General features: G+C 40.7%; 1 long non-coding RNA gene across 1 annotated transcript; it reads right to left on the reverse strand.

The window, feature by feature from the left end:
- Positions 1–7,728: 7,728 nt before the first annotated feature.
- Positions 7,729–9,476, reverse strand: LOC143480705 (uncharacterized). Its single transcript, XR_013121867.1, has 3 exons — positions 9,363–9,476; positions 8,780–8,865; positions 7,729–7,773 (listed from the first exon to the last, which is right to left on the reverse strand). It is a non-coding gene; the product is annotated as an uncharacterized LOC143480705 (long non-coding RNA).
- Between the last annotated feature and the right edge of the window lie 6,804 nt (positions 9,477–16,280).

The following is a 16,280-nucleotide window of genomic DNA, read 5'->3' on the forward strand; positions in this document are numbered from 1 at the left end:
GTGGAAATACATTTTAACGATCTATCTCAATTACAGTAAAATGAAGAGATTCGTGTAACTATTATTTTTGAATATACCTTTAAGACTCGACTGTCACGTGTTTTTGTAACCAATCACTGCATTTGTTATGATCCCGCCTTTCTCTCGATAAGACACGTGGAAGGGAAATTCCCAAAGGCTACTGGTGAACTGTGGTGAATTGTCATAGGAGAGTACAGTAAAGCATTCTATATAATAGAACTTTCATATAATATCATTGTTGGTATTGTAGTTGCACAAAAATAAAAGTATGTAGATTTGCAACGATTATATAATATATTTGCATTTTTTTCTAAAAAGTAGGCCACTCTGTAGTAAATCAATAAATTAAATTGCATTAAATAGCATGGGGAATGTGTGCTATTTGAAGCAGCTGCTGAACACATGTTGGTTATGTGTACAAAAGAAGTATTTAAAGGGCACACATAAGATTCCATTTGCTCTTCTAATCCCAGCTAATCTGATGGAGAATCCCGACTAAAAAAAGCATGTACAGGCTGCTCTTTGACAACTCTATTTCTGCCTCTCTGGAATCCAGATGTAGTTTTCACTTCATAAGGACAGCAGGGCAGATGCTGGTTGTTGTGATCCCTCCCTCTCCACCCACTGGGGGCTGGGACTGTTCAATAAACACTTGGACAGCTGGGGCAGAGGACAATTCCTCACTGCATACACACAAATATATACACTAGTAGAGTCTACACACACACACACACACACACACACACACACACACACACACATACATAACTCCATCCTCCGCTGCTGTTACATGTGACTAGTAGTTAGTATTCTCTATCTTGCCTAGTAAAGAAATAAATATTTCAAATAACTTCCATCTTAAACTGAGCCAGAGACATTCAGTATGAAAGACTGAAAGAATAATGAAAGATTGACAGAAACAGAGGGAGCATTATCTTGAAAATAAAAATGTTTGATCACAAAAAACAAACAAACACATATAATCTGAGATGCATGTGGACCTAATCTACACAAAGTGCAACTAAGCAAGCTGCACCAAGGCATAATAATGGATGAAGGCGATCATCACAACCAAGTTACAACCGATGGCTTCAGGGAAAGCAAGGTACAAGAAATCGAATGAGTGCCAGGAAAGTTCAGATGAACAATCCTTCATGTGCAGTATTTAGCACTGATGGGGCAAAACAAGGGTCCTCCCTAGACCCAGGGCCTTCCACAAACAGTGAAACCGTACCCTTTTGTTAATTGACCCCGCCTGTTCCCTTTCCCTCCCCCACTGCTAAACTAGAGACTGGGGGCAGAGCAGCAGGGTTCACATGGAGTTTGCTGGAGGTGTGCCAGAGCTGGGTTATGAGCAAGATCAGACTAGGGCCACTCATATTTCTCTAGCCTGTCTCCATCCAGGATGCAAAGGTATCCACACGAGGCTGTGAAATCACCTCACAGGGAAGAAGTTGTATGTAGTCTCTGACGTACCTGCCAGCAAGGGTTTAATGTATTTCAGTGTATTAAAATTGAGGACTACTATAGGCCTCACTTCTATGATTCATATTCAATACTTTGGTGTTCACAAGGTTCACTTCAATTCTCATCTGGAGTCATATCGTGTCATGTCTGAAATGATATGCGTATGTGTTAAACCATTATCACCAGAGACATCCAACTTCCCCTTCAGAGGCATAAATAAATAACCCTGCATTAAATACCTGTGTTGTGACAGAGACCAGACACACTAAAGTATATTTTGTGCCTGAGTACACACAGACTGTCTCCACTCTATAAGTAGAGTGAGTCGTTTACAGTAATATTACCATCCTATCAGCAGTTATGCTTTTTCTCTTGAAACTTCCCCAGCTACTGCTGGGAAATTAGCACTTCACACCACATGGTTTGTTAACCTGCTGTGTGTAGTACACTAGTTTGATCATAGTGTGGGTACATTCCGGGCACTGGAATAGTATTACATTGAACTAATGAAGACTAATGAACTGCTATATGTTAGTACAAATGACAGGGTTGATGTCTGTAGAGGGCTCTTCAGTTAAATTGTGAATATCCAGTACCATAATATCCTATTTGAATAGTGAGATAGGCTCCATGGAGTAGCTATCTCATGTCATTGAGAGGATTACACAGAATTTAACACACTGATAGCAGCATTTATATTCAATGATTTACACCAAAACCTTTGTCAAGGGTTGGCATGCTGATAGGGTAAAGCAGTAAAAACAATATGAATGAGTCATACAAATACAGACAGGACATATTTAGCAGTAAAGAGTTTCTGTGGAGATGGCTGAGGGGGGTGGGGTGGGTGGAGAAGGAGTAGATGGTTAAACAAGTGTCTTATGCCTGCCCCACCCCCCTGTTCTGATGGCAACAGCGTCATCATTGGCTTACATTGCTCGGCAGAGGGAGGGCAAAACAAATGTGTGGTTTCCTCTGCTGGTAGAGAGGCTGCCTGAAAGAGAAATATGGTCACGTCTTGCAATGCTGTAACTGAAAGTGCCACCAGATGCGATCAGCATGAGCACACGTGGATATATGCACACGTGGCTGAACAATCACATGCTCCATTTCTCAGAGTAGTCATGAAACCCACATTTTTTTTAAACCCACTCCACCTATTTTCCTCTTTCTGTCTGTATGTGGGCCTACCTCTCTGTCTGTCTGTCTCTCTCTTACACAGTCACATTCATGATCCTGCCTATCTTCCATCAAAACATCCTCAATCATGTGAACCCTGCCTAGAGACCAACAAGGGGGTTTCCTGCTCTGACTGGACGAGTCCCATAGCAACCACATTAGCTAAGGCAGCCAGTCAGGTGTAGAGGAAGAGGTTCACTGACCCAATAGCAGTGACTCAGAGGTGACTTAAGCAGGCACACTAACCCAGTAACAGCCTGCTGGCCTTCATGGCCCGCCTCCAGCCCTGTTGTATTGGTCGACTGTTGATTAGTCATTTGAAGATCATTTTACTGCTTTTTTAGTGGGTTCATTCATATTTATGGGGTTTAAGGGTTTAAGTCTACCCTCCATAGAAATGCTTTATACCTTGAGATAAGTCTTTGGTAAAAAAAAGAAAAAAAAAATACAAAAAACAAATACAGCACCTGTAAGAGGAAGCTACCATCTGCAGAAAGGGGTGTGTGCACTCACACAGATGCACCTAAACCTAACCTTGGTCTAAACCACAGAAACCAAAAGCAATTATTTGAGCTATTTCAGTTTTTTCCTAAACATTTTGTTTTCAAATGTCTTCACTATGTCACAGCTCTCATGTTTACCTATAACACCAGGCTATGTACATGCCCCTATGACACCCCCCCCCCCCCCCCCCCCCCCACACACACACACACACACACACACACAATAGTGGGAACTCTGGCTCTGGGCTCTGACTCATAGTTAGGCTCTATCATATGTGTCCTCAAGATATTTTAAGCTCTAAATATTGTTGTAGTAATAGTGCTTTGAATTGTAATCATAAAATTCTTATGTGCAAATGAATTTTTAAGAAAAGCCATGCTTTATTTTTAAAGCTTTTGGTTACATTAATATTAAGTAGAATTACAATATATTATTTTCACTTCATCTCATTCGCTTTACATGTAGATTGCTTCACAGTTAGATTTACAGACAGTTCCCCAAGCCTGCAAAAAGTTCACCATCAAAATCTATATGGGTGTTATATGTCACAGTTTCCCATTCAGGTGAATGCAGACAATCCTATCACAAAAGACTGCACTCACTCCCATGTCTTGGTGTGTGTGTGTGTGTGTGTGTGTGTGTGTGTGTGTGTGTGTGTGTGTGTCTTTTACACCCTCCTTGAGAGTTCACTTCACTAAGGATGGAGGGAGACAGAAGCCATGACTGCCAGTCATCTTGGGTGAAGAGCGGAGCAGGGGAGGGGTGTGAATAATTGAACGTGCCCGTTGGGGATGGTCGTTTAGTCTTGAGCCAAGCCTCCCTCCAACGGACGTGGAGATGACTGGAGACCCTGTGCAGGAAGATGCCCTCACTTATTAAGCAAAGATACCTGATCTACGCGGGTAAATGGAGAGCGGCCGACACCAGCTCATCTCGCGTCTGGAAATCGCTCAGGGCCAGCAATTCAGAGGCACACTAATGAGCGCCCTCGGAGACAAAATGCTGATTTAACGCTCCCTTCTTACACGAGTAAAACAACGTGGCCTGATTTAACGTTACCCTTTCACAAGTGTCAAAGTTCAGCCAGTGCACAAAACCTGGTCCACAAATTAGCGTTGACTTGCTAAGTGAACCATTGTTCAAGCTTTCAAGTCTCCAAAGATCTCTAGACAACCAAAAAAGCATTTTAGTATTTCTCTTCACAGTCAAATGCAGTAAAATCTGTAGTGTTGAGAGTAAATTTTCTGATTGGGATTACTGAAACGCTTCAATACAATGACATCAAATGCAGTTACCTCAGTATGTACTGGAAATATGATTTTGTGTGTTCCATTATATTTTACATTTGTAAATATAAATGGATAAACTTTAAAATAAAGTTAAAAGTAAAAAATAACAAACTTTTATAGTATTATCTCTCCCTATCAGTTCTCTCACCTGCTGAGCCATAGCAACTGCAGTGCTTCATGTCCTTTTTCATTCACAGTCCCTGAACCAGTACCCCTGAATCAGTACCCCTGAATCAGGACCCCTGAATCAGAACCACTGAACCAGTACCCCTGAACCAGTACCCCTGAACCAGTACCCCTGAACCAGTACCCCTGCATGAACCTTATCAATCGGTTACACTGCTAGCTTGAATTGTATGTCCTGCCTGTTGAGTCTTCTAATGGCCAGTCATTTAGGAGGGTGGAGACTGGCCAATGTCCCTGTGGTGCTTTTGGCAGGAATGTGCTATTGTTTTGATCTTTTTGTGACCTTTGCCCTCCATTAGGACCTGGCAATACAGGATTGGTGGGTTTTGCACATCGGATGTTTCCCGCTACAGTTGTTTCCCAGACAGGGCTTAATATGCAATAACAATGTGTAATATACTGAACACCTTGTTAGATAAATGGACTAAAGAACAATACAGCCATTTCAGGATAATATTGGAAGACTACTGACCTTATTATGTTATTAACATTGTTATTCTTTGTGAATTGTGGGCAAATTATTGGTTGGAAAAGTAATTTCAAACATAAAAACAGATTCTGTTTAACTAATATTACTGCACGTTGTTCTGTGAGCCCTCTAACCTTGACAGACTGAAGTGTGTATATGATGTGTATGATAGTTGAGGGAATATTTTCATTCAAATTAGCTAATTCAAACTACTGTAAAATATTCTGCAACAGACAGTAACCTAAATCAGTGAGTCAGCTAAATCCAACTACTATTTCCAGCAAGGAAGAAAAGTGATTTATAATTGTGATTATTTAGACAGCTGATTTGTTTGAAATTTCTATTTGGAGTACTATTACCAATACTATTTTCAAGTTTCTTTCACAGTTTGATGAAGATGTCCATGCGCATGGAAAAAAAGTCGCATTTAAATGGTACCTCATTTATTTAGTTTATTCTTTGCAGACAGATTAAAAACAGAATAAAATTTACACCTTTCACTCATACCTCTCCCAATTAAAATCTGGCCATGTGTTACACGTAAGCCTCTACCAACCTGAGTGAACCCTGAGCAAGCAGACATGCTGAGGTTTATTTAGGAGTTAATTACCCATGAATGGCTTAAAATGGTGCTGCATGAAAGAGATGTAGTGAGAGGCCCGTGAGATTGAGGAGAGGACCCACTGATACAGTCTCTCAACGGCTGCTAATTATTCCGGCCCAGGCCAGCGGATCCGGTGTCTGCCTTCAGTGCACCTACTAAACATTTATCTGCCGTCATCCATTTTTAATCAGGCACCATTATCACCCAACAATGTCGGAATGAGACAGGGCCTTACCTGATACCAGACAACGCAAACACTAAAAAAACAATACGCGTGCACACACACACACACACACACACACACACACACACACACACACACACACACACAAACAGACAGACATATACAAAACTGGGGTAATCACACACATGCTTTATTGCAGCAAGGCAAACACATCACCGTGCTCATGTGCTCTGTCAGAGAAGAAAACAGAAACACACACTTGTACTTAGTGGCAGGCAGCATACTAATAGCACAGACACAGCTGCTAAAAGAGCTGAATATCAAGTCCTACACGTTTCATTTTATTTTGTTTATGAAACAGCACTTGAAAAGAATGCTGGAGAAATGTCTCCACAGGCGCACACGATGCGCGCTGATGTCATGTCATTCTGTCATCACTTATGGGTGTGGTGCCTTTCAAAGGGGAGTCACACAGAGATTAAAAGGAGTACTATTTTAGAGGAAGTAAATGAGAATTTTGATTGCTTCTTTATTTAGCAGTGTCCCTGTCGATGTTCATGTGAAGGTTAGAGAGAAGATATGATTAAGCCATTCACAAATAGAGTTCCAAATGTGTCAAGATGAACCATGTCCACAAATGGCTATTGGCAAATAGTGTAACACAGTTAAGGGTAGGTTATGGTTTGAAGTGTAAGAAATAATGGAATTTCATCACTGTGTAATAAAGATGTAGAGGTGTTTGCTCTAATTTCTTTTTTGCAGCACACTCATTTGAAAAACTGGTGTACTTAAGACACATTTTCAGTTTATTCTGAGTTATACTGTTATTGAGTTATACTGTTTTTATAGATGCAGTTATTTTTAAATATTGCTTTATTGACATTTTGGAATGGTGCCTGGGAAAATTTATATCTAGTTGCCATTTTATTAGGGCACATGTATCCTATAGATGTCTTTTATAAATGTACATTTTTTTAGAATTAATTCACTCTATATGTGCATTTTACATACATAAACTGTAGCCTGACATCTTGAGAATAGACAACTTCATTCTGCACTAGTCAGATGAACACAGGTACTGACTAGATGTTACCTGGGCAGGAGGCCATTCTGAACATCACCCATCAGTGTGGCTGGGGGTTTCACACACATCAGAATCACCCCAAACAAACATCCGGGGGGCAGCAGTCCTGTAGGCAGAAATAATCCTTTTAATGGAAAGATGGAGGAGACATGACAGCATTATACATCTTCAAGGCATTAAAACAACATGGGTGTTTCTAACTGCATCAGTCAGTTTAATATTTTGTCTAAATAAAATCACTGGTAAGTTTTACTTTCTTATATTGCAACATATCTGATTGACACTGAGTGTGGTATTTCCAATTTATCCAGTCAGTAATACACATGGAACACTGTGACAATAGAAAATACCACACTAGGTGTTCTCTGCTCCCATATCTCATGCTTGGTCTTCTACATCTAGGCTGTGGTGCTGTCACCCATCAATACATGACACAGACAAGATCAAGTGTCACAGAGAATCCCACAACCTTTTCATGCTGCTTAAATGATGCTGTTATTATACTGTTTAAATACTATCCTCCATTTTTACATTTGGTCAAATGGAATTAAAGAAACAAATCAGTATAAGATGTGCAGGATATGTTAATGTTGTTCTAATGCTCAGAGTTGATGCCAGTAGTCATCTCCTGTAGAGACGGTAATGTTTAGCAGCCTGACATGCATCAACAGGCTCTTTCAGGACGAGCTCTCAGCAATTTGTACTTACAGCCAGGAGAATAATTATCCACTGCTCCCCACACCAGACGCCTCCGGCCCTTCGCCAGTAGTAACCGAACCCATCCTCCTGAAACATTCAAGCACTATTAACCAAAAAAAACAACAACAACAGCCCACACACACCCACACACACACACACACACACACACACACACACACACACACTGTACTATCCCCTTTCAGCTTGTGAATCAACAAGTCTGTCTGTCCCTAAGGTGTTTATCTGGCATAAAAGGAATAGGTAATAACTTCACAACCAATTAATATGATGCATTTGTGTGCTGTTTTTGATCATGGAGTGTTAAAGTAGCTATGGAGTCACGAGACAGCAGATCAGATTGTAGTTGTACTACCCAACTACCCACGTGTGCTTAATGATTAATACTAACAGCTCTTAAATTCCAGGATTTGTTTAATTAGCCAAGGTCAATTGCCCAACGCTCCTGTAAAAGGCTGGTGTCGGGTTCACAAGCAGACAGCCAAATGTGTTCTCTTCTTCAGACGCTGCTCTAGTTCAGCATGTGCAAGATCAGCTGAGCATGGACGATAGTGGCGAGAGTGTTAGGATCGATGGCCCCGCCCAGTCAGAGGCCTGAACTATAGCTACTTTTATAATGGTCACAATTGTACAATGCACAGTACATCACTGTAAATCAGCATTTGATTAGATACACTATAGAATACTTTATAGATAATGTTGCACTGTGAATTGGATGACTACATACCACATTTATATTTCTATACATTTTCTATTGTTAGAGTTGAAAATTATATTCCTTTTTTTTTACAAGATTGTGTTGAAATCTAAAAACTCTGTACTACACTATATTTTTGCTTCTCATGTAAATTTAATAATCCCTATGAATCATTATAACAATCATTATAATAATCAAGGGCTTCTACTTAATCTATTAATGACTTCATAAATGTTCACTTTACAGGACGAATGTGCTCAGATTCACATTAATGAGGGCAGGATACTGCTGCTTGCACTCCTGCTTTTTACTATTTATAGAATATTAAATGTTCAAATTCCAGAGAAATGAGTCATTTTCAGCTTCTGGAGGCATTACCTCATGCAGTTGGGATGACGTCACAAGCTTGCCATGTTTGGCCTGGGCCACGGACAGTTACGTTTCCTATGTGGGTAGGATGAGCACTTGGGAAGGAATGACCAAATCACAGAAGAATTACTCTTAAAACATCCTGATGATTTTAACACAGAGATCTCGCTGTCTCATTTTGCTTATTAAATTAAAGGTATTTTACACAAACAAATAGCAATTGAATTAAGGCAATAATCAATAAAAATTAAATATTTTAACAGATACCAAGATCAAGATAATATATATTATACAGATGTACAAATAGTTTAGAAATGCACAGAACCTGAGAATTATAGTAGTGTAAGTATAGAATTTTGAAATTATTTCTGATTTCTAAAGAGCTATTCAAACAGGTTTTACAGTATTACATAATTAATGTAACCAAGTACTTGCAACCAGAAACATGACATACTACTGCAGTTGTTACAATGAACATGCATCTATAGTGTGTTATAGTAGCCTACTATATGACTACAGTATGGATCAGTACAATATACCCAGTCTTAAATGACTAAAATGGGTGTTATAAGAATAATAACTCGTGACTCACATTTGTGTGTGATGAAGCAGATGAGAATATTTGGGCTCTGACCAAAGACAGACGAGGCAGAAGTGTAAACAACACATTTAAGAGTCATTTGACCCTGGGTGGGAACAGGTAATCAGAGAGTGACCTCAGACATGGCTGACTCGTGTTTCACCAACACACCACCGTTGCAGAGAAAAGGAAAAAAATAACAACAGGCCAACAGGGCAACAGAGAAAGTCATTCACCTTCACAGACAAACCCACACCCACACACACACACACACACACACACACACACACACACCAAGATGAACATTTTGGGTGATAACCCTAACCTGTATACTCACTGTAAAATAAACCAATAACTCAAAATATTTCCAAAATGTTTCCAAGTAATGATATGAAAGATGAAAATTTAAATGGACTGTTCAGAGTATTACAATATTGGTCAAATTTGCACTGTGGAAATGACTAACTGCACTCAACTAAAATGTTCTTTAAATGTTCCTTTCTTTTTATGCATGGTTCTTAAATTTTACAATTATTCAATGTAACATCACTGTTACACTTAACTACTTTCTTCCTCTTAATATACATAAGATGTGGCAATATCAAATCAGGTAATAGGACTACACAAACAAAATCTCTCTTACTGATCTGTTCCTACTCTCCTACTGCTGTGTGCCTTACAGGCCTGATCCCAGAACAGCGCTGTTGACGTTTTACTGGGACATAGAGGGCAAACCTTAATTTCTTGGATGTTTCAGTTTTTTTTCTAAGTCTGGGTTAAATGATTTGTCTCTAAATCAAAACTAAATGATTTGTTTACTTGCTGGAAAACTGATTTATCCCCTATTATAGCCTATATTTAGCAACATCATTGTGTTAAACTTCCTTAGCATTAATAATAAACTAAATCTTTAGAATCGTTTCTTCTGTGAACACTTTTTGGTTCCAGTTGGCACCTTTATTTTTAAATGTGTAGCCATATATTTAAGGAAAGGAAATCATCAGAAAAGATGTAACAGCTAAACTCACCTCCTGTTTATAGTCCAATCAAAAAGTAAATACTTTTATGGTATATCTTTCCATTACAGTTTGGCAACTGGGTCCAGAGTGAAGTTATTAGTCAGCAGGACTGCACAGACACTGGGACACCGGAGGAGAATAGTGTTAACTGCTTCTCCTCATTTGGACTTGAACTTACAACCTTGTGAATATGAAACATTTCACCATTGTGCTGCTTCCTTTATGCTCCAACTTTCTGAACTATCATTGCCATAATTATGTCAGAAAGCAAAGAATAATGGTTAAATGTGGATGAAACAATATACATATGGCATAAGAAACCGACCTACACGTGTAGGCACGCACGCTGACACGTACCCTATCATTCTTTACCCGAGATGGCTGGGAGGCTGTGAGGTGTGCCTCGGCAACATAACGCTGGCCTATCTGTGGAGATGATCTGTTCCCTCTCACTTATTCATCTCGCCCTGTTTCAAATAATGGTCATATTATCATGCGGCAGAAATCAAATGCGACGACATGGTTAAGTTACAGTAATGAATATGAGGGAGGAGTCGTAGGGTATAATCCTTAATTATTCATACAAATACGACTGCCAATGAGAAAGAGAGAGACAGAAGTGGGGGGGGGGGGGGGCAGACAGACTGAGAAGAAGAGAGAGAGATAAGGAGAGATAGAGGGAGCGGCAGAGAAATAAATCAATCATTTACTCCCTGCTTTTTTTTTTTTATCCAGACTTCGGTGAAATATTAGCTGGCTCGTGAACATCGTATATCAAGCCATGAATGCCCCTTAATGTATATTTCATCAATTATTTACACTCCATGCCGAGAAGAAGTGGGAGACAGGGTCCAAGGTCCCCAGACCGGCTAGCGATATAGTGTCCAGTCTGACCTGACCTCATGGAGTCTGAGGAGAATGTGTGTGACTGGGTCGAGGAGTCTGGATCCTTCCCGTCGTCCTCTTTCTCTCTGTCGCGGCTGGACCCGAGGGCTGGCCGCGGTGTGACGGGAAGGCACTCTGCGCCCGCGGAGGTGAAGTCAGATTCCCTAATACACGGAAAACAAAAGTGCTGTCAATCAGCCACGGCCCAACAACGCATCGACAACTACAGAGAACGCCATTTAGGCTTCAGTTGGCTCCCTCAGCTTATCAGATATTGATGAGGGGAAGACGTTCTCCACCAAGGCTTCCATACTATTCAACTGTGGCATTGTCTCCTGCTTCACAGTCCACCATGGTCATCCTATAGTCTCCCACTTAAATGACTGAATAGCAGCTGCTTCTAAGGTGTGAGTGTTGCCCAAACCAAGCTGTGAGAGGGAGAGATCTGTTTGAGTTGAAATACTGGACTGTAGCCAGTGTCACTGTATGCCAGTAGATGCTAGTAGTGTGTGTGTGTGTGTGTGTGTGTGTGTGTGTGTGTGTGTGTGTGTGTGTGTGTGTCTGTGTGTGTGTGTGTGTGTGTGTGTGTGTGTGTGTGTGTGTGTGTGTGTGTGTGTGTGTGTGTGTGTGAGAGAGAGAGAGAGAGAATGAGAGAAAGAGAGAGATAGATAGAGAGAGAGAGCATGTGTATGTGTATGTTAGGCTCAGGGCACTAAAGATTTGAGAGCACTACCACATTCTTGGGTCATGATGTGATATGGGCAAAGCCTTTCTGAAGTTGAAGACTCTTTGAAGTGGATTGTTGTATCAGTTGAACAATCAATAGACATGAGGATGAAAAACAAGTCTATCATCAAAGGCACTCCAGCATGTGAGCATGGCCTTCACAAGCCTGTTCAGTTAATAGAGAACGAAAGGTCATTTTTTTGGCGTTAAAAGAAATGTGCTTCAGTTCAACTCCTGCAACTCAGAATACCTTGTTAATGATCCCTTAATAATATCTGACAAATTGCTTCTTAGTATAAGCAAAACTTTTATTAAAAATTAAGTAATATTATAATATTTAAATAAAATGAACATCATTAAAAAAAAACGTAATACAGATACAAATTAATTACAAGTAAACATTTAAGAAGCTAATTAGGATAGTGGGTTTGACAATGTCATTACACTATAATAGAGTCAAGAGTAATGTCACGCCCAGCGGTGATGGATTACTTCTGCCTGCCCAGGTATACGTTCACCTTGCCTGCTGTAGTGGCTGGAATGGAATCCAGTCCTTCCCTCCAGATGTGGGAGTGGGACATGTGCGTGTCATCTCTGCATGCCTTTACCCTCCAGGGTCACACAATCCCACTGTCCTGCTATCCCACAATCCCACTGTCCCGCCATCCCATAATCCCGCTCTCCCACTTAGCTCGCTCCGCTCTCGTGGATCCACATCTCGTGGATGTGCATGGCTGGCTGCTCCTCCTGCCTCAGGCTTCGTCCCGATCGATGATGCCCCCTTGCAGTTGTGTGGCCTCTGAGTTCAAGGGCTCTGTGTCTGATCTAGGTCAGAGCTTTTGTTTTTTGGCACAGTTGTTGGTCGCCTGGTTTGGTCTGGGAAGCAGGGGGTGTATCGATGGACTGTCATGCTCTTTCTCTGACAACACCTCACGTAGCATGATCGAGATTAATTGCAACAATGGGCTACAGAAGGGCTTCAATATTAATGTGTAGAATCCTTCAAATCTGTATCAATACTGCATGTTGGTGAATTGTAAAAAATATTTTAGACTCTAACACTTTCAGTGCACTTTGGCCCCCATAGCTCCGTCTTCTCGTCTGTAAGCCATGTTAGCCTTTACCATCTGCACTAATGAGAGAGAGAGAGAGAGAGAGAGAGAGTGTGTGTGTGTGTGTGTGTGTGTGTGTGTGTGTGTGTGTGTGTGTGTGTGTGTGTGTGTGTGTGTGTGTGTGTGTGTGTGTGTGTGTGTGTGGATAGGAGGGGAGCATCCCAAGGAGACACATGAAAGCATGAGTATTGATCGAAGAACAGACAAATGCGATGCGAGCAAAATGACTGACCATGAAGGTTTGCTTCACACTACACACGCCTCCCCCTCCCAACACCTCCCCACCTCCATCAGCTTGTCAGACCCTCAGTACCCTCAAGGCAATGCTCCTGGGTTGCATACTGTGAAACGGCGGAAGTGCTGTAAATCAAAGACACACACTCCTCTCTCTGTCTGCGGCTCTGAGAATTCCTCTTCAAATTTTGTGTTTGCTCACTTGCCTAATCTTTTGTCTGTGTGTGTGTGTGTGTGTGTGTGTGTGTGTGTGTGTGTGTGTGTGTGTGTGTGTGTGTGTGTGTGTGTGTGTGTGTGTGTGTGTGTGTGTGTGTGTGTGTGTGTGTGTGTACGTACATGCCAGAAGGTCTAAGCTGTAACAAATGGCATTGACAGCACAACATGAAAGCAGTTTGACAAGAATTCATGTCAACACCAATAGCGAGTGGTTTGCTAACAAAACAATCTTGTAGTCATAGCTGCCAGCATCAGGTGGGTGGGAGATATGATGAGCCAAGACAGATAAGCATGTCCCTGCACTGATAATTATTCCAAATGAGAGCGAGTGGTGTGTGCCTGTAAGAGCCAGCTCAATGAGCTCTCAGTGAGGGATTCACTATGGTGCTGTCCAAACTGTTTAAGGATGTCTTCTGAAGTAATTGTAATAGTGTTACAAAATGAACAGTTGAGACAAAGATGTTTAATATATTATCTTACACCTGAGCATAAAGGCAAATGACCCAAATCACTTCCCAAAGGAAGTAAACACCCCAAAATCAACTCATATAAGGAGCCCAAATGAATCAGCGAAAATGTCTGACTGTGCCATGGATCTGCCCTGACACCTGTGCATTAGGCTTGCGTGAACACAAGAACACAAGGGTGCTGAAGAAATCTCCTCTCAGGAGGGTGTCTCACCTCCAGACCCTCTGGTAATCTCTTTTATTCACATGCAAATGTAGGCATTGCTGACACTGCTTTTCTAAATAGCCTCAGGCCACCTGCAGCTGGACACTGATGACATCATCTTCCTGGAATGTCGACACATCCCGACACACACACACACACACACACACACACACACACACACACACACACACACCACAACCTTTGCCTATTTACTGCTATGAAGTCCCCCACCCAGGTCTGATGCTTTGATATTTTGAAGTCCTGAAGCCTCTCACCCATTATAATTGCCACCATGAAGCAATAAATAGAGTAAATGAAAGGGCTAATGTGATGTGAACATCAGTGGAAAGATAATGACCGCTGCAATTACTGCTGGATTGGTGGATAGTCCAGTGTGTTACAAAACCCCAAATTGTTAAATATTGTTCAATTGAATATGATTGCAATATTTATATTACATTTTATAGTACATTTTTATATTTTTATTTATTTATTTTATTTTGATGGGTTTTTTTTCAAATGTATTACTAAAATAAATATGTCATTTAAAATAAATCTAAAAACCTATCTAATATAAATCACATGTTTAAATACATCCTATACAACCTGCATAAAAATATCAGCCTGCAGGAGTGGTCTAGTGTATCTCTGTAAGTCATTACTTCAAAGAAGGCTTACTGATCATTTTGAATTTTCTAACTACCATTAGAATTAAGAATTTTTTACTTCCAGTTTTAATATTAATGGACCGTGCATTAATTATATTCTTATGAGTTGTTACAAGTTGTTACTATGGCAGATATAAAGTGGCTAAATGTAAGGAAAAAAACTGAACTACAATTCAATTTATATCTGGAAATAAAATATATCCTGGTAAATGTACTTATATAAAATTTATTCACAGATTAAAATAATAAAAATATATTAAACAAATAATTTAAAAATCTACTTGGCTAAACGTCATCTTGGCTTTGAGAATTAATCTTGCATGTAACTACCCGATCGTCACCTTCAGCTAATGATCTAATATAAGGTCTGACCCTGCTGTTGTATGACTGGTGCTATATGACTGGTGCTGTATGACTCTTTCACAATGATGATATGTCCCAGTACTTTAAAACCATTACCTAAATGGTCTGTTCACACTGGGTACTCATTCCAGCAGGGGGGAATAATGTCAATGTATGACAATCTAGAATGTTATATATTTTGCTGCCCAGATGCTGCATATAAATCTAAAGTGTAAAAAAAAACTCTTCACTAGTAAATGTGATTTTTCTGCTGTATTTGGCTTAAACTGTAAAACTCTGAACAAAAGGCTTGAATGATGAAATACATGAATAACAATCAACTCCTGTGCTGACCAGTGCACTCCTGATGAAGTCATTCCTCATGCAGGTCTCTGAGCTCATGCAGTGAGAATGGACTCAGACCCACTGGGACCAGAGGAAACGTGTCATTTCCTCATTTATTAGGATTATTGTTGGTGCTGTTGATGGACCGCTGCTGTTTGACGGAGGAGAAAGAGAAGACGAATTGACTTAGTAATAACAGTTACGTTTTTGAAACTGATAGGATGAAGAATGCATGTACTGGCAGCCCTACAGCTGCTGTCTGGTTCCTCCAGCCTCCTGAACACACAGGTTCTCCTCCAACAGCAGGAGATATGCCTATGTGCACTCATGACTTCTGTTTGAAGCCCCGTAAACTCATTGCTACAACTCTCCCCAGCAGCTCTTGAACACATTTCTCCAACTACTCTGTCATTCAGACTCAGTTGTCCCCTTCATCACCTTCATCCCCTTCATCCTCGGCTTTTGTCTTTCCATTTTAACAGCTTGCTCACAATGATTCCCTCTTTCACACCTCTATTGTAATGCAAGCCAGCTTTTGGGGAACCTTAATCTTGGACTGCAGTGGAGTTCTTCACACCTGGGTGCTACCCCCTACCCTACCTCCTCCACACACACTGGCGCGCGCGCACACACACGCACATACGCACACACACACACACACACACACACACACACACACACACACACACACACACACACACACACACACAC

Source organism: Brachyhypopomus gauderio, chromosome 17, assembly GCF_052324685.1.
Source record: "Brachyhypopomus gauderio isolate BG-103 chromosome 17, BGAUD_0.2, whole genome shotgun sequence".
Classification (NCBI taxonomy): domain Eukaryota; kingdom Metazoa; phylum Chordata; class Actinopteri; order Gymnotiformes; family Hypopomidae; genus Brachyhypopomus; species Brachyhypopomus gauderio.